The sequence below is a fragment of the Bos taurus genome, chromosome X (assembly GCF_002263795.3).
Source record: "Bos taurus isolate L1 Dominette 01449 registration number 42190680 breed Hereford chromosome X, ARS-UCD2.0, whole genome shotgun sequence".
In the NCBI taxonomy this organism is placed as follows: domain Eukaryota; kingdom Metazoa; phylum Chordata; class Mammalia; order Artiodactyla; family Bovidae; genus Bos; species Bos taurus.
The window spans coordinates 48,986,846-49,012,836 of NC_037357.1; the positions used below are offsets into that span (position 1 = coordinate 48,986,846).

General features: G+C 38.5%; 1 pseudogene; it reads left to right on the plus strand.

Moving 5' to 3' along the window:
* The first annotated feature begins 9,820 nt into the window (after nt 1-9,820).
* On the plus strand, nt 9,821-25,737 carry LOC107132016 (dynein light chain 1, cytoplasmic-like; annotated as a pseudogene).
* The last annotated feature ends 254 nt before the right edge of the window (nt 25,738-25,991 follow it).

Genomic DNA, 25,991 nt, shown 5'->3' on the forward strand with positions numbered 1-25,991 from the left:
AACAGAAATAAATTAAGTCTGAGGAATCAACTAACACAGACTCATATTGGCCAAAGTATCCAAATGATATGGATATGAAAATTGATAGCAGAAACTTTTTAGATTTTCACCCTGAGGGAGAAATATTTTCAGAATATCTTTGCCAAACTTTTTTTTTTTCACCTTCTAAGATAAGGATATTTTTAAAGACCAGATGGTCAGTAATTTGTGGTTTAAAATAATGTATGATTTAGGTGTCACTGCTACAGATACTAAGCTTGAATTCATTGTTATCCTGAACTCTTTCAAGAGGTGTATCTAATCAAATAAGCCTATAAAGCATGATCACTACAGACTCAGCAGAAGAGAACCAAGTATTTTTATTCTTAAAAATCACTTTCTTAAAAAAATAGTATTCAGCTGTGAAAGTTACATCCCTTTACAGAAAACTCAACCTTTCTCTGTGCAAATCAACACCTTTGTTTTTTTTTTTTCTTAATTTATTTTAATTGGAGGTTAATTATTTTACAACATTGTAGTGGTTATGCAATATATTGACATGAAACAGCCATGAGTGTACATCCTGAATCCCCTTCCCACCTCACGCCCCATCCCATCTTTCTTGGTCATCCCAGTGCACCAGCCCTGAGCACCCTGTCTCATGCATTGAACCTGGACTGGTGATCTATTTCAAATATGATAATATACATTAAGTTCAGTTCAGTCGCTCAGTCGTGTCCAATTCTTTGCAACTCCATGAATTGCAGCATGCCAGGCCTCCCTATCCATCACCAACTTCCAGAATTCACTCAAACTCATGTCCATCGAGACGGTGATGCCATCCAGCCATCTCATCCTCTGTCATCGACTTCTCCTCCTGCCCACAATCCCTCCCAGCATCAGAGTCTTTTCCAATGAGTCAACTCTTCACATGAGGTAGCCAAAGTACTGGAGTTTAAGCTTTACCATCATTCCTTCTAATGAACACCCAGGGCTGATCTCCTTCAGAATGGACTGGTTGGATCTCCTTGCAGTCGAAGGGACTCTCAAGAGTCTTCTCCAACACCACAGTTCAAAAGCATCAATTCTTTGGTGCTCAGCCTTCTTCACAGTCCAACTCTCACATCCATACATGACCACTGGAAAAACCATAGCCTTGACTAGACGGACCTTTGTTGGCAAAGTAATGTCTCTGCTTTTGAATATGCTATCTAGGTTGGTCATAACTTTCCTTCCAAGGAGTAAGCGTCTTTTAATTTCATGGTTGTAGTCACCATCTGCAGTGATTTTGGGGGCCCCCAAAATAATGTCTGATACTGTTTCCACTGTTTCCCCATCTATTTCCCATGAAGTGATGGGACCAAATGCCATGATCTTCGTTTTCTGAATGTTGAGCTTTAAGCCAACTTTTTCACTCTCCTCTTTCACTTTTATCAAGAGGCTTTTTAGTTCCTCTTAACTTTCTGCTATAAGGGTTGTGTGTTATCTGCATGTCATCCAACTTTCGCATTCTCCCACAGAGTCCAAAAGACTGCTCTATACATCTGTGTCTCTATTGCTGTCTCGCATATAGGGTTATCATTACCATCTTTCTAAATCCCATATATATGCGTTAGTATACTGTATTGGTATTTTTCTTTCTGGCTTACTTCACTCTGTATAATAGGTACCAGTTTCATCCACCTCATTAGAACTGACTCAAATGTATTCTTTTTAAAGGGTGAGTATGTGTATACTCACACATATGTGTATATGTACCACAGCTTTCACATCCATTCATCTGCTGATGGGCATCTAGGTTGCTTCCATGTCCTGGCTATTATAAACAGTGCTGTGATGAACATTAGGGTACATATGTCTCTTTCAATTCTGGTTTCCTTGGTGCGTATGCCCAGCAGTGGGATTGCTGGGTCATATGACAGTTCTATTGCTAGTTTTTTAAGGAAGCTCTACACTGTTCTCCATAGTGGCTGTAATTGTCTGCATTCCCACCAATAGTGTAAGAGGGTTCCCTTTTCTCCACACTCTCTCCAGCATTTATTGTTTGTAGACTTTTGGATAGCAGCCATTCTGACTGGCATGATGTGGTACCTCATTGTGGTTTTGATTTTAATTTCTCTGATAATAAGTGATGTTAAGCATCTTTTCATGTGTTAGTCAGCCATCTGTATGTCTTCTTGGAGAAATTTCTGTTTAGTTCTTTGGCCCATTTTTTGATTGGGTTATTTATTTTTCTGGAATTGAGCTGTATGAGATGCTTGTATATTTTTGAGATTAATTCTTTTTCAGTTGCTTCATTTGCTATTATTTTCCCCCATTCTGGAGGCTGTCTTTTCACCTTGCTTATAGTTTCCTTCGTTGTGCAAAAGCTTTTAAGTTTAATTAGGTCCCATTTGCTTCTTTTTGTTCTTATTTCAATTACTCTGGGAGGTGGGTCATAGAGGATCCTACTGTGATTTATGTCGGAGAGTTATTTATCTTGTTTTTCTCTCGGAGTTTTATAGTTTCTGGTCTTAAATTTAGATCTTTAATCCATTTTGATTTTATTTTTGTGTATGGTGTTAGAAAGTGTTCAGGTTTCATTCTTTTATAAGTGGACGTCCAGTTTTCCAAAATCCACTTGGTAAAGATATTGTTTTTTCTCCATTGTACATTGTTGTCTCCTTTGTCAAAGATAAGGTGTAATTGGTGCGTGGTTATCTATGGGCTTTCTATTTTGTTCCATTGATCTATATTTCTGTCTTTGTGCCAGTATTATGCTGTTTTGATGACCGTAGCTTTGTAGTATAGCCTGAGCTCAGCCAGGTTGATTCTTCCAGTTCCATTCTTCTTTCTCAATATTGCCTTGGCTACTCAAGGTTTTTGTATTTCCATACAAATTGTGATATTATTTGTTCTAGCTCTCTGAAAAATACCACTGGTAGCTTGATAGAGATTGGATTGAATCTATAGATTGTTTTGGGTAGTATACTCATTTTCACTATATCGATTTTTCCAATCCATGAGCATGGTACATTTCTCCATCTATTTGTGTCCTCTTTGATTTATTTCATCAGTGATTTATTTCATCAGTGATTTATTTCTTTGATTTATTTCATCAGTGATTTATACTTTTCTATATACGTCTTTTGTTTCTTTAGGTATATAAATAGAGGAAAACAACAGAATGAGAAAGATTAGAGATCTCTTCAAGAAAATTAGAGATAACAAGGGAATATTTCATGCAAAGATGGGCTGGATAAAGGACAGAAATGGTATGGACCTAACAGAAGCAGAAGATATTAAGAAGAGGTGGCAAGAATACACAGAAGAACTGTACGAAAAAGATCATCACCAAGAAAATCACGATGGTGTGATCACTCACCTAGAGACAGACATCCTGGAATATGAAGTGAAGTGGGCCTTAGAAAGCATCACTACGAACAAAGCTAGTGGAGGTGATGGAATTCCATTTGAGCTCGTTCAAATCCTGAAAGATGATGCTGTGAAAGTGCTGCACTCAATATGCCAGCAAATTTGGAAAACTCAGCAGTGGCCACAGGACTGGAGGTCAGTGTTCATTCCAATCCCAAAGAAAGGCAATGCCAAAGAATGCTCAAACTACTGCACAATTGCACTCATCTCACACACTAGTAAAGTAATGCTCAAAATTCTACAAGCCAGGCTTCAGCAATACGTGAACCGTGAACTTCCAGATGTTCAAGCTGGTCTTTAGATTTCAAATTGCCAAGATCTGCTGGATCATGGAAAAAGCAAGAGAGTTCCAGAAAAATATCTATTTCTGCTTTATTGACTATGCCAAAGCCTTTGACTGTGTGGATCACAATAAACTGTGGGAAATTCTGAAAGAGATGGGAATACCAGACCACCTGATCTACCTCTTGAGAAACATATATGCAAGTCAAGAAGCAACAGTTAGAACTGGACATGGAACAAGAGACTGGTTCCAAATAGGAAAAGGAGTACATCAAGGCTGGATATTGTCACCCTGCTTATTTAACTTATATGCAGAGTACATCATGAGAAATGCTGGGCTGGAAGAAGCACAAACTGGAATCAAGATTGCTGGGAGAAATATCAATAACCTCAGATATGCAGATGACAGCACCCTTATGGCAGAAAGTGAAGAAGAACTAAAATGCCTCTTAATGAGAGTGAAAGAGGAGACTGAAAAAGTTGGCTTAAAGCTCAACATTCAGAAAATGAAGATCATGGCATCTGGTCCCATCACGTCATGGGAAATAGATGGGGAAACATTGGAAACAGTGTCACACTTTATTTTGGGGGACTCCAAAATCACTGCAGATGGTGACTGCAGCCATGAAATTAAAAGATGCTTATTCTTTGGAAGGAACGTTATTACCAACCTAGATAGCATATTGAAAAGCAGAGACATTACTTTGCCAACAAATGCCCATCTAGTCAAGGCTATGGTTTTTCCAGTGGTCATGTATGGATGTGAGAGTTGGACTGTGAAGAAAGCTGAGCGCCGAAGAATTGATGCTTTTGAACTATGGTGTTGGAGAAGACTCTTGAGAGTCCCTTGGACTGCAAGGAGATCCAACCAGTCCATCCTAAAGGAGGTCAGTCCTTGGTGTTCATTGGAAGGACTGATGTTGAAGCTGAAACTCCAGTACTTTGGCCACCTCATGTGAAGAGTTGACTCATTGGAAAAGGCTCTGATGCTGGGAGGGATTGGGGGCAGGAGGAGAAGTGGACGGCAGAGGATGAGATGGCTGGATGCATCACCACCTCGATGAATGTGAGTTTGAGTGAACTCCGGGAGATGGTAATGAACAGGGAGGCCTGGCCTGCTGTGATTCATGGAGTCGCAAAGAGTCAGACATGACTCTGCGACTGAACTGAACTGAACAGAACTAATGCCTAATTTTTTATTCTTTTCGTTGCAGTGGTGAATGGAATTGTTTCCTTAATTTCTCTTTCTCTTTTCTCATTGTTAGTATATAGGAATGCAAGGGATTTCTGTGTGCTAAGTTTATATCCTGCAACTTTACTCTATTCATTGATTAGCTCTAGTAATTTTCTGGTAGAGTCTTTAGGGTTTTCTATGTAGAAGATCATGTCATCTTCAGACACTGAGAATTTTACCTCTTCTTTTCCAGTCTGGATTCTTTTTATTTCTTTTTCTGCTCTGACTGCTGTGGCCAAAACTTTCAAAACTATGTTGAATAGTAATGGTGAGAGTGGGCACCCTTGTCTTGTTCCTGACTTTAGGGGAAATGCTTTCAATTTTTCAACATTGAGGATAATGCTTGCTGTGGATTTGTCATACATAGTTTTTATTATGTTGAGGTATGTTCCTTCTATTCCTGCTTTCTAGAGGGTTTTTAATTATAAATGGGTGCTTTATTTTATTGAAGGCTTTCTCTGAACCTATTGATATAATCATACGGTTTCTTTCTTTCAATTTGTTAATGTCACATTGATTGATTTGCAAATACTGAAGAATCCTTGCATCCCTGGGATAAAGCCCACTTGGTCATGATGTATGATATTTTTCATATGTTGTTGGATTCTGTTTGCAATAATTTTATTAAGTATTTTTGCATCTATGTTCATCAGTGTTATTGGCCTGTAGTTTTCTTTCTTTCTGGCATCTTTGTCTGGTTTTGGTATATAGGGTAATGGTGGCCTCATAGAGTGAGTTTAGAAGTTTACCTTCCACTGCAATTTTCTGGAAGAGTTTGAGTAGGATAGGTGTTAGGTCTTTTCTAAATTTTTGGTAGAATTCAGCTGTGAAGCCATCTGGTCCTGCGCTTTTGTTTGCTAGAAGATTTCTGGTTACAGTTTCTATTTCCATGCTTGTGATGGGTCTGCTAAGATTTTCTATTTCTTTCTGGTTCAGTTTTGGAAAGTTTTACTTTTCTAAGAATTTTTCCATTTCTTCCAAGGTGTGCATTTTATTGTCATATAGTTGCTGATAGTAGTCTTTTATGATCCTTTGTATTTCTGTGTTGTCTGTAGTGATTTTCCATTTTCATTTCTAATTTTGTTGATTTGAGTCTTCTCCCTTTGTTTCTTGATGAGTCTAGCTAATGGTTTCTCTATTTTATTTATCTTCTCAAAGAACCAGCTTTTAGCTTTGTTGATTTTGGCTATGGTCCCCTTTGCTTCTTTTGCATTTATTTCTGCCCTAATTTTTATGATTTCTTTCCTTCTACTCAACCTGGGATATTTCATTTCTTTTTCCAGTTGCATTAGGTGTAGAGTTAGGTCTTTACTTGATTTCTCTCCTTTTTCTTGATGTAGGCTTGTATTGTTATTAACCTTCCCCTTACCACTGCTTTTACTGAATCCTATAGGTTTTGGTTTGATGCATTTTTATTTTCATTCGTTTCTATGCATAGTTTGATTTATTTTTATTTCTTTTGTGATTTGTTGGTTACTCAGAAGTGTATTGTTTAGCCTTCATATATTTGTATTTTTAATACCTTTTTTTCCCCCCGTGGTTGACATCTGATCTTACTGCATTGTGATCAGAAAAGATGTTTGAGATGATTTCAATTTTTTTTTATAATTTACCAAGGCTAGATTTATGGCCCAGGATGTAATCTATCCTGGAGAAGGTTCCATGTGCACTTGAGAAAAAGGTGAAATTCATGGCTTGGGGGTGATATGTCCTGTAGCTATCAATTAGGTCTAACTGGTCCGTTGTATCATTTAAAGTTTGTGTTTCCTTGCTAATTTTCTGTTTAGTTGACCTATCCATAGGTGTGAATGGAGTATTAAAGTCTCCCACTATTATGGTGTTACTGTTAATTTCCCCTTTCACACCTGATATCATTTGCCTTACATATTGCACTGCTCCTATGTTGGCTGCATATATATTTATAACTGTTACATCTTCTTCTTGGATTGATCCTTTGATCATTATGTAGTGTCCTTTTTTGTCTCTTTCACAGCCTTTATTTTAAAGTCTATATTATCTGATATGAGTATTGCTACTCCTGCCCTATTTTGGTCTCCATATGCATGAAATATCCTTTTCTAGACCTTCATCTTCAGTCTGTATGTGTCCCTTGTTTTGAGGGGGGTCTATTGTCCATACATATATAGGGGTCTTTTTTTTTTGTATCCATTCAGCCAGTCTTTGTCTTTTGGTTGGGGCATTCAACCCATTTACATTTAAGGTAATTATAGATAAGTATGATTCTGTTGCCACTTACTTTGTTGTTTTGGGTTTGAGTTTATACACCCTTTCTGTGTTTCCCATATTGAGAAGATCCTTTAGCATTTGTAGAAGAGCTGGTTTGATGGTCTTGAATTCTCTCAGCTTTTGCTTTTCTGTAAAGCTTTTGATTTTTCCTTTATATTTGAATGAGATCCTTGCTGGTTACTGTAATCTGGGTTGTAGGTTTTTCCATTTCATCACCTTAAGTATGTCCTGCCATCCCTTTCTGGCCTGAGGAGTTTCTCTTGAAAGATCAGCTGTTATCCTTATGGGAATCCCCTTGTGTGCCGTTTGTTGTTTTTCCCTTGCTGCCTTTAATATTTGTTCTTTGTTCGATCTTCGTTAATTTGATTAAACTGTGTCTTGGTGTGTTTCACCTTGGGTTTATCCTGTTTGGGGCTCTCTGGGTCTCTTGGACTTGGGGGACTATTTCCTTCCCCATTTTATGGACGTTTTCAACTATTATCTCCTCAAGTATTTTCCCATGGCCTTTCTTTTTGTCTTCTTCTTCTGGGACACATATGATTTGAATATTGGGGCGTTTCACATTATCCCAGAGGTCCCTGAGTTTGTCTTCATTTCTTTTAATCCTTTTTTCTTTTTTCCATTCTGCTTCATTTATTTCTACCATACTATCTTCTACCTCACTTATCCTATCTTCTGCCTCCATTATTCTACTGTTGGTTCCCTCCAGAGTGTTTTTGATCTCATTTATTGCATTATTCATTATTGATTGACTCTTTTTTATTTCTCCTAGGTCCTTGTTAAATTTTTCTTGCATCTTCTCAATCCTTGTCTCCCGGCTATTTATCTGTAACTCCATTTTGGTTTCCAGATTTTGGGTCATTTTTACTATCATTATTCTGAATTCTTTTTCAGGTAGACTCCCTATCTTCTCCTCTTTGGTTTGGTTTGGTGGGCATTTATCATGTTCCTTTACCTGCTGAGTATTTATCTGCCTTTTCATTTTGTTTAGATTGCTGTGTTTGGAGTGGCCTTTCTTTATTCAGCCAGTTGGTGGTTCCTCTTTATTGTGGAGGTTCCTCTCTGTGGGTGGGGTTAGATGGGTGGCTTGTCAAGTTTTCCTGATTAGGGAAGCTTGTGTCAGTGTTCTGGTGGTTGGAGCTGGATTTCTTCTCTCTGGAGTGCAATGAAGTGTTCAGTAGTGAGTTTTGAAGTGTCTGTTGGTTTTGTGTGACTTTGGGCAGCCCGTTTATTGAAGCTCAGGGTTTGTTCCTGCGTTGCTGGAGAATTTGTATGGTATATCTTGCTCTGGAACTTGTTGGCTTTTTGGTGGAGCTTGGTTTCAGTGTAGGTATGGAGGCTTTTAGGTGAGCTCTTATCGATTTAATATTCCCTGGAGTCAGGAGTTCTCTGGTGTTCTCATATTTTGAACTTAAGCCTCCTGTCTCTGGTTTTCAGTCTTATTCTTACAGTAGCCCCAAGACTTCTCTATCTATACAGCACCATTGAGAAAACATCTAGATTAATGATGAAAAGCTTCTCCACAGTGAGGGACATCCAGAGAGGTTTGCAGAGTTACATGGAGAAGAGAAGAGGGAGGATGGAGATAGAGGTGACCAGGAGGAGAAAAGGGGGAATCAAAAGGAGTGAGAGAGAGAAATCCATCCAGTAATCAGTTCCCTAAGTGTTCTCCAAAGCCTGGAACACACAAAGAGATTCACAGAGTTGAGTAGAGAAGAGAAGGGGAAGGAAAGAGACAGAGGCAACCTGGTGGAGAAAAAGGAGAGTCAAAAGGGGGAGAGAGCAATCAAGCCAGTAATCACACTCCCAAGAAAAAATAGGTACTGAAGACTGGGTTCTTAAAGGTATAAAATTGATAACAAATATCAAAAAACAAAGATTAAAAATATGGAGTAGGGTTTAGACTCTCAAAAATACAATATTAAAGAAAAAAAAAACAAAGCAAAGTCACAAAAAATTGTAAAATATATATATGAAGTTTGCTTTAAAAATAGGGTCTTTGTTTTGCAAGTTAATAGTAGGTTATAAAAATGAAAATTAAAGGAGTAATAGAAGGCTTAAAAATAATTTTTTTTTAAATGATAATAGTAAAATATATCTAGGAATTTCTCTGGAGCTGTTGCGGGCAGTGTGGGGTCAGTTCAGTTTCAGATAGTTCCTTGATCCGGCTTATACTTCTCAAGATCTATAGTCCCCTTCCAATGTAGTCGGTGCTAACTACAGGGTTTTAATCTGTTGCACCTGTCACTTCCAAACTGGTTCCCTCTGTTTATTTTAGCTTCTTCTGTTTGCTCGTCTCTTTAGTGTCTAATTTCTGCCCTGACACAAGAGGGCAAAGGTGGTCACTTATTTAGGCTTACTTGTTCAGTCATGCTGTGGGGAGGGAGGAACACTGCAAACAAATATCACCGGCATATGTGGGGAGTGCTCGCAGTGTCTTGGCCACACCAGGTTTGCCCCTACTCATGTGCATGTGCTTTCCCAGTCTACACCTCTCAGGCTGTAGGTTGCTCTTCCAGGGAACTGTCTGAGGCGGGCCCAGGGTTGTGTGCACTTTCCAGATCTAAGTCGTTCAGATTCAGGTTCTTGGGTAGTCCACAAAGGCACAGACTTGGTTGGGCCTGCGTTTTGTGCCCTTCCAAGATCTGAGCAGCTCAGGTGACCATGTGTTTGGCAAGCACAGTCTCCCCATTTGGGGAGTACATCTTATCACCTCCCCGGTACCAGCCGCTCGGTTTCCTGGGTGGCAGCAGGCACGCCCACTTCAGGTGTTCCGTGTGTCTTCTGAGAGCTGATCTCTGGCTGTGACCCTCCCTGCGGATGTCAACCATCAAGGATCCCAGGAGGACTTGGTTAGCAACTGGGAACCTGCTTGAAGTTTGGTAGAGGATGCCTCTCTGAGGCTTAGATTTCCCCTTTCTGGCTCTGGCTGCCCCCCACCTGCCTCCCTGTCTCTGGCCGGGGATAGGCTCGTCTGCAACCTGCTAGCTCTCCTCCGGTATTCGCTCAGTCCTTTGTTCTGCGAGCAGGCCTGGCAGTGCGTTAGGTTAGGGCTTTTCACTGGATAGTCTCTCTCTCTCTCTCTCTCTCTCTCTCTCTCTCTCTCTCTCTCTCTCTCTGGCTATCCCACAGTTTGGGATGCTATCTCACATTAGTTCCCTCAGATTTCCCTCAGGGCATTCAGGCTTGGTCCTTAGCCTATGCAATGCAACCCATGCCTCCCTGTTCAGCCCCTGCTTGCTGGTAGTGGATGTGAGCACTGGGAGTTGCCATTAGGCACATAACCTGTGGGTTTTATTTATTTATTTATTTTTCCTCCCAGTTATGTTGACCTCTGAGATTTCAAAACTCCCCACAGACACACTGGTGAGAGGGTTTCCTGGTGTTTGGAGACCTCTCCTCTTCTAAGACTCCCTTCCTGGGACGGATATCCATCCCTACCTCTTTTGTCTCTTTTTATCTTTTATGTTTTTTCCTACTTCCGTTCGAAGACAGTGGACTGCCTTTCTGGGTTCCTGATGTCCTCTGCCTGCATTCAGAAGTTGTTTTGTGCAATTTGTTCAGTATTCAAATATTCCCTCCATGAATTTGTGGGGGAGAAAGTGGTTTCCGTGTCCTATTCCTCTGCCATCTTAGGATCACCTCCAATATCTTTGGTTTTGAAACAGAAGAATTTTTAGGGGAAGAAACATTCTCTTCTTCGAAATATTTTTCTTAGACCATTGTTGTATGAGTGTTAACAAATATTTACTAACTTCCACATTGTATAAGAGCCAAAAAGAGTTTTTTATTTGTGCCAAGAGTCTTGAAAAATCCCACGGATTTAATTTTACTTATTTTAACTGTACAAAGTAGAAATGAAAAGGAAGTTATCTCTGTTTTTAGCTCAGTTCAAGATTGGCCCAATCAGTACTTTTTGGTTAAAGAAGCCGTGAAAGCATAATTTACAGTTATTTAAAAACAAAATAGACTTTTTCCCCTTCAATCTTCCTGTAGATAATACAAACCCCAACCAAAAAGGGATTTTTCTTGAAACCTTGTTTTCCAGGCCAAGAAATAAAGATGAAAACATATTCCCCTGGGGAACCAAGGAAGAAATTAGACTTTTTAAAGGACAGTGGGATGAGGTATTTTGAAAAATATTATCTGTCTTTGTCATATACTTTTCTTGAACAAAATAAAGTTAGGTTTAACATGGGTTTTTCATTTCCTCTTTGAAACTACATGTTGAATAAGAGACGCATGAAGCATAGCATGTGTTTCAAATGTTGTTATTCTGGTGCTCAGTTGTGTCTGACTCTTTGCAACCCCATGAACTTTAGCATGCCAGGCTCTTCTGTCCTCCACTATCTCCCAGAGTTTGCTCAGATTCATTTGTTTCAAATAGCATGCTATAAACTAATTCAAGCCAAAAAGATTGAGACAAAAGAATAATCATACTTTCACTGAAGTCTTCTCCCTGAAAGACTGACCAAAGTTATGAATAGTGTTTTCTTAAACAAGGAGAGAATAATATTCATGCTCTGGTACTAATAGTTACTAACTAAAATTACAAAGGAGGATGTAACATGAGTAAAACAGCCAAGTTGAACAAGGAAGAAGAATTGAACCTAGAGGGGTAGGAAAACAAGCAAAAAGGGAGAGAAAAAAAAAGTCTCAGAAATCATATTTTATGCCACAGAATGAAGAATGAACCCAAAGAAATGATGACTTTAGGAATCAAGGAAACATAATCTTATTTGCAACTGGGTATATACTGATGGATATACCAGAAAGAGGATCCAAGATATAATGATATGGTTTATTCTTAAATTTGATAGCTTGAAAATGCGGTGAACATCTTTGATGAGGCTATAAAAAAAATATGATAGCTTCTAGGATGAAATGAACCTCTCTACATAACTGTTCATATTATACATGTCCATATAAACACTCAATGATATGTTGCATTTAATCACTTCCACCAACATTGGTATTCTAATTTTATACTTTTTTAAAAATTTTGTTGGTATCATTTGGAGGTCTTACTATAACCCCAAAAGTGTTTTTAAAAATAAGCCTTAGAGAAGACCAGTCAAGTTGGCAGAATAGGAGAATCTCGGGTTCACTTCTCCCCACAGGTACATCAAGAATATATCTACAAGTGAAACAATTCACTTGGAACCTGCTAAACACTAGCAGATAACCTTGGACAGCTTAGAGGACAAGAAAAGATCCCAGCATAACCAGGTAGAATGGAGAGAAATGGAAGAAAAAGAAAAGAGTAAACAGGATGGGACCACATCCTGGGGAGGGAAATGAAGAAGATGAGAGGTTACCACTCTAAGGGAAGCCCCGCACATGTGGCAGAATACACTGAAATAGAAAGGGGCCTTCAGGGGCTATCAAAAGAAAATGCAGTGGTTTGTCTGTGGTGGGCAGGACAGAACAAGATTTGCATAGATGATCTGCACCACAGCCTTGCATGACCCAGCCTGAGATGGGTGTCCCCCAGTGCAGATGGGAGCTGGGTGCTGAAGCATTGGGTTAGGAGAGTGGACCCAGATAGAGGATACCTGTTGGCTGCTCAGAGATGGCCTGAAGGAACAGAAGTGAGGAGAACAGCTCTGTGAGGACAGCCTGAGGGGATGGGCTGAAGCACTCCCCAATCAGGAAAACTCCTGGAGGAAGCGTGGACTGACTTGGAAGTGAGGTGCCATTGTTGAGTGGGGCACAAGGGGTAGGGCTACCATTGTGACTTCTCTCTCCACATGCCAGCCCCTGCCTCTGTGGGAACTGGAGGCATTCCCAATAGAGCAAGTGTGTGTACCCAAATCATAGCTGCCTTATCCTTCTCTCTGAGCAAGTACATAAGTCCCAGTCAGTTTCTGCCTTTGCCCCCTTTCACCTGAGCAAGGAACAAACACTTGAGGATGGCCCACACATAGAGGTAGGCCTGAAACAAAAGCTGAGCCCAAGGGGCTATGTGACTAAGGAGGAGGAATAGAAATCTCTGTTCTCCAGAAGCCATGGATTGAATACCCGCTATCAGCCTGGTGTATCCAATGCCTATGGAAAATCTTAATGGAAAAGTGCTCCCAGGAGGGAGCCCAATCTAGCTTTAGTACCTGTGGATTTTTGAGAACACATATACGCAGGACATGGGCTCTGAGTTGTGACCACAGTGCCCACAGTGGGTCCAGAGGGTTTATTTGTGGAGGGTTTCCAGTCCTAGCCGCTGGACTCCCAGAGAATTCCTGACCCCAGGAAATATTAATTGGCAGGAACTTTCCCAGAGGTCCCCATATTGGACCAAGTCTCAGCTCCAACCAAAAAGCTGCAAGGTCCAGTGTTCAATGCCTCAGGCCAAACAACAAGCAAGAGAGGAACACAGCCTCACCCATTACCAGATAGGCTGCCTAAAGTCATATTAAGCTCATAGACACCCCCAAACACACCCCTTGACACGGCCCTGCTTACCAAAGGGACAAGACCCAGCTTCACCCACAATAGCACAGGCACCAATATCTCACACCAAGAAGCTTATAGAAGCCTCTGGACAAAATCACATATGAGGGAGTAGACGCCAGAAGCAAAAGGAACTACCACCCTGCAGCCAAAAAAAGACCACAGAGTAAGGCAGACAAAATCAGAAGATAGGAATATGTTGCAGACCTACAGGAACAACTAAATTAAGAAGAGAGAAGCAATCTATCTGGCAAAGAATTCAGAGTAATGATAGTGAAGATGATCCAAGATATTGTGAAGAAAATGGAGACATGGATCAAGAAGATAAAAGAAATGTTTAACAAGAATCTAGAAGAACTAAAGAACAAATAGTGGTGAACAATAAAATAAATGAAACAAAAAATGCACTAGAAGAGATCAATAGCAGAATAACTGAGGCAGAAGAATGGATAAATGAGCTGGAAAATAGAATGACAGAAATCACTGCCAAAGAACAACAACAACAAAAAACGAAAAGAAATGAGGACTGTCTCAGAGATGTCTGGAGCAATGTTAACCACATCCATATTTGAATTATAGGCCCCAGAAGAAGAAGAAAAAGACAGAGGGCCTGAGAAAATATTTGAAGAGAATTTTACAAATCCCTAATATGGGAAAGGAAATAGTCACCCAAGTCCAGGAAATGCAAAGAGTCCCATACAGGATAAACAAAAGAAGAAACATGCCAAGACACGTATTAATCAAACTAACAAAAATTAAATACAAAGAAAAAATACTAAAAGCAGCAAAACCAAAACAACAAATAACGTGCAAGAGAATTCCCCATAGGATTATAATCTGATTTTTCAGCAGAGCTTCTATAGGCCAAAAGAGAATGAAATGACATATTTAAAATGATGAAAGGGAAAAACCTATAACCAAAAACAGGTCACCCAGCAAAAATCACATTTAGATTCTATAGAGAAATCAAAAGCTTTCAGTTCAGTTCAGTCCTACAGTCATGTCCGACTCTTTGTGACCCCATGAATCACACACGCCAGGCCTCCCTGTCCATCACCAACTCCCGGAGTTTACCCAGACTCACGTCCTTCGAGTCAGTGATACCATCCAGCCATCTCAACCTCGGTCATCCCCTTCGCCTCAAGCCCACAATCCCTCCCAGCATCAGAGTCTTTTCCAATGAGTCAACTCTTCGCATGAGGTGGCCAAAGTACTGGAGTTTCAGCTTTACCATCAGTCCTTCCAAAGAAATCCCATGGCTGATCTCCTTCAGAATGGACTGGTTGGATCTCCTTGCAGTCGAAGGGACTCTCAAGAGTCTTCTCCAACACCACAGTTCAAAAGCATCAATTCTTCTGCACTCAGCCTTCTTCACAGTCCAACTCTCACATCCATACATGACCACAGGAAAAACCACAGCCTTGACTAGATGAACCTTTGTTGGCAAAGTAATGTCTCTGCTTTTGAATATGCTATCTAGGTTGGTCATAACTTTCCTTCCAAGGAGTAAGCGTCTTTTAATTTCATGGCTGCAGTCACCATCTGCAGTGATTTTGGAGCCCAGAAAAATAAAGTCTGACACTGTTTCCAATGTTTCCCCATCTACTTCCCATGAAGGGATGGGACCAGATGCCATGATCTTTGTTTTCTGAATGTTGAGCTTTAAGCCAACTTTCTCACTCTCCTCTTTCACTTTCATCAAGAGGCTTTTTAGTTCCTCTTCACTTTCTGCCATAAGGGTGGTGTCATCTGCATATCTGAGGTTATTGATATTTCTCCCAGCAATCTTGATTCCAGCTTGTGTTTCTTCCAGTCCAGCGTTTCTCATGATGTACTCTGCACATAAGTTAAATAAGCAGGATGATAATATACAGCCTTGACGAACTCCTTTTCTATTTAGAACCAGTCTGTTGTTCCATGTCCAGTTCTAACTGTTGCTTCCTGACCTGCATAAAGATTTCTCAAAAGGCAGATCAGGTGGTCTGGTATTCCCATCTCTTTTAGAATTTTCCACAGTTTATTGTGATCCACACAGTCAAAGGCTTTGGCATAGTCAATAAAGCAGAAATAGATGTTTTTCTGGAACTCTCTTGCTTTTACCATGATCCAGAGGATGTTGGCAATTTGATCTCTGGTTCCTCTGCCTTTTCTAAAACCAGCTTGAACATCAGGAAGTTCACGGTTCACGTATTGCTGAAGCCTGGCTTGGAGAATTTTGAGCATTACTTTACTAGCGTGTGAGATGAGTGCAATTGTGCGGTAGTTTGGACATTGTCTTTCTTTGGGATTGGAATGAAAACTGACCTTTTCCAGTCTTGTGGCCACTGCTGAGTTTTCCAAATTTGCTGGCATATTGATTGCAGCACTTTCACAGCATCATCTTTCAGGATTCGGAATAGCTCAGCTGGAATTCCATCACCTCCACTAGCTTTGTTCGTAGTGATGCTTTCTAAGGCCTACTTGACTTCACATTCCAGGATGTCTGGCTCTAGGTCAGTGATCACACCATCGTGATTATCTGGGTCATGAAGATCTTTTTTGTAAAATTCTTCTGTGTATTCTTGCCACCTCTTCTTAATATCTTCTGCTTCAGTTAGGTCCATACCATTTCTGTCCTTTATCGAGCCCATCTTTGCATGAAATATTCCCTTGTTATCTCTAATTTTCTTGAAGAGATCTCTAGTCTTTCCCATTCTGTTGTTTTCCTCTGTTTCTTTGCAATGATTGCTGAAGAAGGCTTTCTTATCTCCTCTTGCTATTCTTAGAACTCTGCATTCAGATGTTTATATCTTTCCTTTTCTCCTTTGCTTTTTGCTTCTCTTCTTTTCACAGCTATTTGTAAGGCCTCCCCAGACAGCCATTTTGCTTTTTTACATTTCTTTTCCACGGGGATGGTCTTGATCCCTGTCTCCTGTACAATGTCATGAACCTCATTCCATAGTTCATCAGGAACTCTATCTATCTGATCTAGGCCCTTAAATCTATTTCTCACTTCCACTGTATAATCATAAGGGATTTGATTTAAGTCATACCTGTATGGTCTAGTGGTTTTCCCTACTTTCTTCAATTTAAGTCTGAATTTGGCAATAAGGAGTTCATGATCTGAGCCACAGTCAGCTCCTGGTCTTGTTTTTGCTTACTGTATAGAGCTTCTCCATCTTTGGCTGCAAAGAATATAATCAATCTGATTTCAGTGTTGACCATCTGGTGATGTCCATGTGTAGAGTCTTCTCTTGTGTTGTTGGAAGAGGGTGTTTGTTATGATCAGTGCATTTTATTGGCAAAACTCTATTAGTCTTTGTCATGCTTCATTCCGTATTCCAAGGCCAAATTTGCCTGTCACTCCAGGTGTTTCTTGATTTCCTACCTTTTGCATTCCAGTCCCCTATAATGAAAAGGAGATCTTTTTTGGGTGTTAGTGCTAAAAGGTCTTGTAGGTCTTCATAGAACCGTTGAACTTCAGCTTCTTCAGCATTACTGGTTGGGGCATAGACTTGGATTACTGTGATGTTGAATGGTTTGCCTTGGAAACGAACAGAGATCATTCTGTCATTTTTGAGATTGCATCCAAGTACTGCATTTCAGACTCTTTTGTTGACCATGATAACTACTCCATTTCTTCTGAGGGATTCCTGCCCACAGTAGTAGATATAATGGTCATCTGAGTTAAATTCACCCATTCCAGTCCATCTTAGTTCGCTGATTCCTAGAATGTCGATGTTCACTCTTGCCATCTCTTGTTTGACCAGTTCTAATTTGCCTTGATTCATGGACCTGACATTCCAGGTTCCTATGCAATATTGCTCTTTACAGCATCAGACCTTGCTTCTATCACCAGTCACATCCACAGCTGGGTATTGTTTTTGCTTTGGCTCCATTCCTTCATTCTTTCTGGAGTTATTTCGCCACTGATCTCAGCATATTGGGCACCTACTGACCTGGGGAGTTCCTCCTTCAGTATCCTATCATTTTGCCTTTTCATACTGTTCATGGGGTTCTCAAGGCAAGAATACTGAAGTGGTTTGCCATTCCCTTCTCCAGTGGACCACATTCTGTCAGATGTCTCCACCATGACCCACCCATCTTGGGTTGCCCCATGGGCATGGCTTAGTTTCATTGAGTTAGACAAGGCTGTGGTCCTAGTGTGATTAGATTGACTAGTTTTCTGTGAGTATGGTTGCAGTGTGTCTGCCCTCTGATGCCCTCTTGCAACACCTACCGTCTTACTTGGGTTTCTCTTACCTTGGGCATGGGGTATCTCTTCATGGCTACTCCAGCAAAGCGCAGCCCCTGCTCCTTACCTGGGATGAAGGGTATCTCCTCACCGCCTCCCTTCCTGACCTTCAATGTGGGATAGCTCCTCTAGGCCCTCCTGTGCCCGCGCAGCCACGGCTCCTTGGATGTGGGGTTGGTCCTCCCAGCTGCTGCCCCTGGCCTCGGGCGTGGGGGCTTGGGGCAGCTCCTTCCGGCTGCCGCCCCTGACGTCGGATGTGGGGTAACTCCTCTTGGCCGCCCCCCTGACCTCGGATGCAGGTTACCTCCTCTCGGCCGTTCCTGTGCCATCGAAGCCTGGCACTCTCGACCGCTTTATAGACATGCAAAAGCTGAGAGAATCCAGCACCTCCACACCAGTTTTACAATAAATACTAAAGGAACTTCTCTAAGCAGGAAACAGAAGAGAATAAAAAGAACTACAAAAGCAAGCCAAAAACAATTAAGAAAATGGCAATAGGAACATATATATATATATATATATATATATATATATATATATATATTACATTAAATGTAAATACATTAGCGGTGGGATGGATAGGGAGGTGGGAGGGATGTTCAGGTGGGAGGGGACATAAGTAACCCTAGGGCTGATTCATGTTGATGTTTGGTAGAAACTAAGACAATACTGTAAAGCAAGTATCTGTCAAACAAAAATAAATAAATGAAAATAAAATATAAATAGACTAAATGCTTCTACCAAAAGACACAGACTGGTTGAATAGATATGAAAACAAGACCTGTATATATGCTTTCTACCAGACAACCATTTCAAACCCAGGGACACATACAGACTGAAGAGATGGAAAAAAGATATTCCATTCAAATGAAAATTTAAAGAAAGCTGGAGTAGCAACATTCTATCAGACAAAATAGACTTTAAAATAAAGATTGTTACAAGAGACAAGAAGAACACTACATTATGATCAAGAGGTCAAATCAAGAAGACATAACAATTGTAAATACATATGCACCCAAAATAGGGGCCCTGCAACATATAAGGCAAGTGCTAACAGCCATAAAAGGGGAAATTGACAGGAACACAATAGTAGAGGAATTCAACACTCCACATTCACCAATGAGTAGATCATCCATACAGAAAATTAATAAGGAAACACAAGCTTTAAATGACATATTAGAATGGATATATTTAATTTATATTTGTGAGACATTCCAACTGAAAGGAGCAGAATACACTTACTTCTCAAGTGCATATAGAACATTCTTAAGGATAGATCACATCTTGGGCGACAAATCAAGTTTTGGTAAATTTAAGAAAATTGAAATCATATAAAGCATCTTCTGACCACAAAGATATAGAAATAAATTACAGGGAAAAAAAAAACTTTAAAGAACATGAACACATGGAGACTAAGCAATGTTATTAAATAATCAATAAACCACTGAAGAAACCAAAGAAAAAGTAAAAAATACCTAGAGATAAGCAAAATGAAAGCATGATAATCCAAAAGCTATGGGACACAACAAAGGCAGCTCTAAAAGGGAAGCTTATAGCAACAAAATCTTATCTCAGGAGACAGGAAAAAATCTCAAATAAACAACCTATTCTTACACCCGAAGCAACTAGGATAAAGAACAAACAAAACCCAATGTTAGTATGAGGGAAAAAAATCAAATATTAGGGCAAATATAAATGAAAGAGATGAAGAAAACAATAGCAAAGACAAATGATACTAAAAGGTAGTTCTCTGAAAAGATAAACATAATTGATAAACCATTAGCCAAACTCACCAAGATAAAAAGAAAGAGGACTCAAATCAATAAAATATGAAATGATAAAGGAGAAGTTAGAACTGACACCATAGAAATACAAATGATTGTAAGAAATTCCCACAAGCAACTACATGCCAATATAATGGACAACTGAGAAGAAATGGACAATTTCTTAGAAAGATACATCCTTCAAATACTGAACCAAGAATAGAAAATATGAACAGACAAGTCTTAAGAACTAAAATTGAAACCATGATTAAAAACTTTCTAAGAAACAGAAATCCAAGACTAGATGAATTCACAAGCAAATTCTTTCAAACATTTAGAGAAGAGCTTCTGAAACTCTTCCCAAAAATTTCAGAGGAATCATGACACCCAAATCAGACAGATATCACAAGAAAAGAAAATTATAGGCCAATATCACCAATGAACATAGATGTTAAACTCCTCAACAGAATACTAGGAACCTGTAATCAACAACACATTAAAAAGATCATACATCCTAATCAAGTGAGATTCATCCCAGTGTTGCAAGACTATTTCAATATATGCAAATCAATCAATGTAATACACAAAAATTAGCAGACTGAAGAATAAAAGCATTGTGATTATCTCAATATATATAAAAGAATATTTGACAAATTTCAAAATCCATTTATGATAAAAACTCTACAGAAAGTGGGCTTAAAGGGAACTAACACCAACATAATAAAGGCCATATATGACAAACCTCCAACAAACATAGTCAATGGTGAAAAGCTGAAAGCATTTCCTCTAACATCAGAAACAAGACAAGGATGTCCAATCTTGTCACTTTTATTCAACATAGTTATGGAAGTCCTGGCCATGGGTATCAGAGAAGAAAATTAAATAAAAGGAATCCAAATTGGAAAAGAAGTAAAAGTGTCATTGTTTGCAGATGACATAATAGCATATGTAGAAAATCCTAAAGATGCTACCAGAAAATTACTAGAGGTCACCAATGAACTTAGTAAAGTTGTAGGATATGAAATTAATACACAGAAATCTGTTGCATTTCTATACACTATCAATAAAAGATAAAAAGGAAAAATTAAAAAACAATCCTATTTACCATTGCATCAAAAATATAAGATATCTAGCACTAAGCCTACTGAAGGAAGTAAAAGACCCGAACTCTAAAAATTATAAGACACTGATGAAAGAAATCAAAGATGACACAGGTAGATGAAAAGATATACCATGTTCTTGGGTTGGAAGAATCACTATTGTCAAAACGATTATACTACCCAAGGCAATCTACAGATTCAGTGAAATCCTTGTCCTCTTACCAATGGCATTTTTCAAAGAACAAGGACAAAATATCTTAAAATTTTTGTGGAGACAAAAAAGACCTTGAATAGTCAAAGCCATCTTGGGAAAGAAAAACAGAGCTGGAGGAATAAGGTTTCCTGACTTCAGACTATACTACAAATGATACAGTCATCAAAACAGTATGGTATTAGCACAAAACAGGAATAAAGATCAATGAACCAGGACAGAAAATCCACAGATTAATCCATGAATTTATGGTCACATAATCTGTGGTAAAGTAGGCAAGAATATACAGTGGAGAAAAAACAGTCTTTTCAATAAGTGGTGCTAGGAAAGCTGGGTAGCTCTATCTAAAAGAATGAAATTAGAACACACCCTAACACCATACACAAAGTCAAACTCAAATGTATTAAAGATTTAAATGTAAGGCTGGATACTATAAAACTATTAGAGGAAAACACAGGGAGAACACTTCCTAATATAAATTACATCAAGCTCTTTTTTTCATCATCCTTCTAGAATAATGAAAATAAAAATAAACAAATGAAAGCTAATTAAGCAGTCTTATGGACTCTGTGGGAGAGGGAGAGGGTGGGAAGATTTGGGAGAATGGCATTGAAACATGTAAAATATGTATGAAACAAGTTGCCAGTCCAGGTTTGATGCACAATACTGGATGCTTGGGGCTAGTGTACTGGGACGACCCAGAGGGATGGTATGGGGAGGGAGGAGGGAGGAGGGTTCAGGATGGGGAACACATGTATACCTGTGGCGGATTCATTTTGATATTTGGCAAAACTAATACAATTATGTAAAGTTTAAAAATAAAATAAAATTTAAAAAATCAAAAAAAAGAAAAAAAAATAAACAAAAGCTTTTGCACAACAAAGAAAACCATTTAGAAATGAAAAGAAAACTCCATGTTAGAGAAAATACTTCAAGTGAAGCAAACCACAAGGGATTAATCTCCAAAATGCACAAATAGCTCATGCAGCTCAATATCAAAAAAGGCAAACAGTGCAATCAAAAAATAGGTGGAAGATCTAAATAAACATTTCTTCAAAGAAGATATATATGAAAAGATTCTCAACATCACTGATTTTTAGGGAAATGCAAAACTACAATGTTGTATCACCTCACACTGGTCAGAATGGCCATTATCAAAAAATCTATAAACCATAAATGCTGGAAAGAAGGTGGAGAAAAGGTAACCCTCCTACACTGTTGGCTGCAATGCAAACTGGTACAGACACTATGAAGAACAGTATGGAGCTTCCTTAATAAAACTGAAAACAGAGTTACAATATGATCTAGCCATCCCACTCCTGGGCATATATTTAGAGAAAACAATAATTTGAAAAATGCATGCAACTGAATGTTCACTGAAGCACTACTCACAATAGGCAGGAATGGAGCAACCAAAATATTCATCAACATAGAAATGGATAATGAAGATTGGTAGATATACATAATGGAATATTACTCAGCCAGAAAAAGGAAAAATGCATGCTATTTTTAGCAACATGGTTGAGCCTAGAGATTCTTATACTGAGTAAAGACAGTCAGACTGAGGAAGACAAATATATGATATTGCTTATAGTGGAATCTAAAAAGAGGCTACAAATGGACTTATCTACCTGGTGGGCTACCGTCCATGAGGTCACAAAGAGTCAGACATGACTGAGTGAATAACACTTTCACAAAACCAAAAGAGTTGCTGGTGTGGAAAATAAACTTGTTACTGACAGGTAAAGGGTGGAGGGATAAATTGGAATTGACACATACACACTACTATATATATCAATAACATAGATAACTAATAAGGACCTTCTGTGTAGCACAAAGAACTCCAGTCAATACTCTATAATGACCAATATGGGAAAAGAATCTAAAAAGAGTGGATATATTAATTTGTATAACAGATTCACTTCTCTGTACATTTGAAACTAACACAAAATGGTAAATCAATTATACCCCAAAATAAAAGATAAAATAAAAATAATCCTTAGAGGCAAAATAATAAGTGTAGACAGAACATGCCACTTCCCTAGAATTAACATACACAAAGTTTAGATATTGTAAGTCCTTCTAATAGAAAAGCCATCAGTTAAATAAGACACTACACTAAGGAAATGTCAGCCTGGACAACGCTTATTCATTTCAGGAACACCTACACACATACTTCAGTTTATTTTTTTTTCTATTGCTTTTCTCAACCTCCTACCTTATACTACAAGTGTTTTAGAATTCATTTTCTTCTACCTTGAATCCAAAGATTCTTTCTCTAAATACTGATTTTGAATAATCAACTCATATTATATCCAGTTTCAAAGATTCATTAGTAGACACACAACCCATCTGAAGATAGCTTGAACAAATCTAAACTTCTTATAATTCTGTAGAATTACTTATCTATAGTGGTAAATTTAATTTTTAAAAGTATTTTGACAAAAATTTTTAAAGTGTTTACTTTAAATTGGGGGAATACATGTATAATCAGAGCTTCTCAAATGTTCCATGATGTTTATAAACTTATCCATGTGATGATTACATGGAAATATGTACAAGTATTACAGTCAATATCCAATGGTTGATTAATGGCTAATGCTAGTTAAATAGACTGGATAATATTCAATTATCCACACAAAAATCCACACAATCTGAAATTCATACAATAAATGTTTACCTTTGATGCAAAATTCAGTCCAATTGGACCAATCATGAAAAGTATAACCATAAAAATACACCAGAGAGGTTTTTTTTTTTTTTTTTTTCCTGTTGACTCAGTTTTGGTTAATACAGGAGAATTATCCAGCTATTTTTAGAATCTAACTTTGACTAACTATTACATATGATGTTTTCTGTATAAAATAGTGTATTTGTAATGTATGTCTATATACCTCTTGCTACACACACACACACACACACACACATACATACATAAAAGTAGCATGTTATAATAAAAAATATATTCAAAAGGAAAAATACTTTCTTTTTCTAGTTCCTTGAGGTATAAGGTTGAATTGTTTGAGATATTTCTTTTTTATTAATATAGTTTTTTTTATTGCTATAAAATTCTCTCTTAGAAGTGCTTTAAATGAATCCTTAAATTTTGGTACAGTGTGTTTCCATTTGCATTTGTCTCAAAATGCTGTTATTTTCCTTTTGACTTTTTTTTTTAACTATTTTCTGTTCAGGAAATTGTTATTAAATTTCCACATATTTATGAACTTTTCAATTTTTCTCCTGTTATTGATACCTAGTTTCATTCCATTGTGATTGGAAAAGATATTCAATATGATTCCAATTTTGTTTGGTGACCTAACGTGATCTATCCTGTAGAATATCCCTTATGCACTTGAGAAGAATGCATATTCCGCTTCTGTTGTGTAGAATGTTCTGTGTATATTTCCTCTGTTTATTTGGTTTATATTGTTGTTCAAGTCTTTTTTTTACATATTACTCATCTGTCTGATCTGCTAATTGATAAATGTGGTGTATTAAAGTCCCCAACTATTATTGCATTGCTATTTTTCCATTCAGTTTTGTTAATATTTGCTTTATATATTTAGGTTTTATGACATTGTGTGATATATGTACAAGTGCTATATCCTTTTGACATATTGACCTCTTTGCCATTGTATGTGACCTTCTTTGTCTCTTAGGACAACTTTTAATGCAATGATTATTTTGTCTGATTTGAGTATAGTTACCCCTGATCATGGCAGCTTCTATGGTTGTGTAGATGGTAAAGAATCTGCTTGCAATGCAGGAGATTTGAGTTCGATCCCTGGATCAAGAAGATTCCCTGGAGAAGGAAATGGCTACCCATTCCAGTATTCTTGCCTAGAGAATTGCATGGACAGAGGAACCTGGCAGGCTACAGTTCATGGGATCACTAAGAGTCAGACACAACTGAAGTGACTAAGCACCTATTGGCACCCATGATCTATTTTAATTATTATTGCAAAGATTATCTTTTGCCATCCCTTTATTTTCAGCCTATATGCATCCTTAATGCTAATGTGAGTCTCTTGTAGGCAGCATTTTAGTTGGATCATGCATTGTATCCATCCAGTCACTTTGTCATTTCATTGGCAATTTAATCCATTTACATTTAAGGTAATTACTGATAAGTAAGGATTTACCATTACCATTTTGGTAATTGTTTCTGTCTGTTTTATTATTCCTTTTTTGCCTTCATCTCTCGGGCTCTTCATTTCTGATTTAGCGACTTTTATAGCAGTGTGTGTTAGTCGCTCAGTTGAGTCCGACTCTTTGCAACTGCACAAACTGTAGCCTGTCAGGTTCCTCTGTCCATGGAATTTTCCAGGCAAGAATACTGAGAGTGGGTTGCCATTTTTAGCAGTAGGCTTTGATTTATTTCTGTTTTAGCTTTTCTACCACAAGTGTTTCTCTTTGCAATTACCATGAAGCTTACATAAAATTTCTTATAGATGCGCCACAGCTTCGGTAGCAACTGTCTCTCTACACAGGTGTGAATCTTGCTAGCCTTTCCCCCAGAAGACTGTTGCAGTCGGCCAGCCCCTGCTCCTTGGTAACTGTGTGTGACAGAAAGGGCGTGATCTAGAATGCTGATATATCGGAGGAGATGCAACAGGACTCTGTGGAGTGTGCTATTCAGGCATTGGAGAAATATAATAGAGAAGGACATTGTGGTCCATATCAAGAAGGAGTTTGACAAGAAGTACAGCCCCACCTGGCACTGCACCATGGGGAGGAACTTTGGTAGTTATGTGACACATGAAACCAAACACTTCATCTACTTCTACCTGGACCGAGTGGCCATTCTCCTGTTCAAATCTGGTTAAAAGCATGGATTGTGCTACACACCCAGTGATCCATCCAAAAACAAGGACTGCATACTAAATTCCAAATACCAGACATTGAAGTCTTCAGCCTTGCCTAAGGGAACACCTCCATCTTTGAACCTTTACTGTGTTTTGTACAGGGCATTCTCTGTACTAGTTGGTTGTGGTTATAAAGCAATTAGCAAAACATCTTACATTTGTATTTATTTTATATTCCATACCTCTCTGCAACATGTTTTCTCTCTTCAAAATCC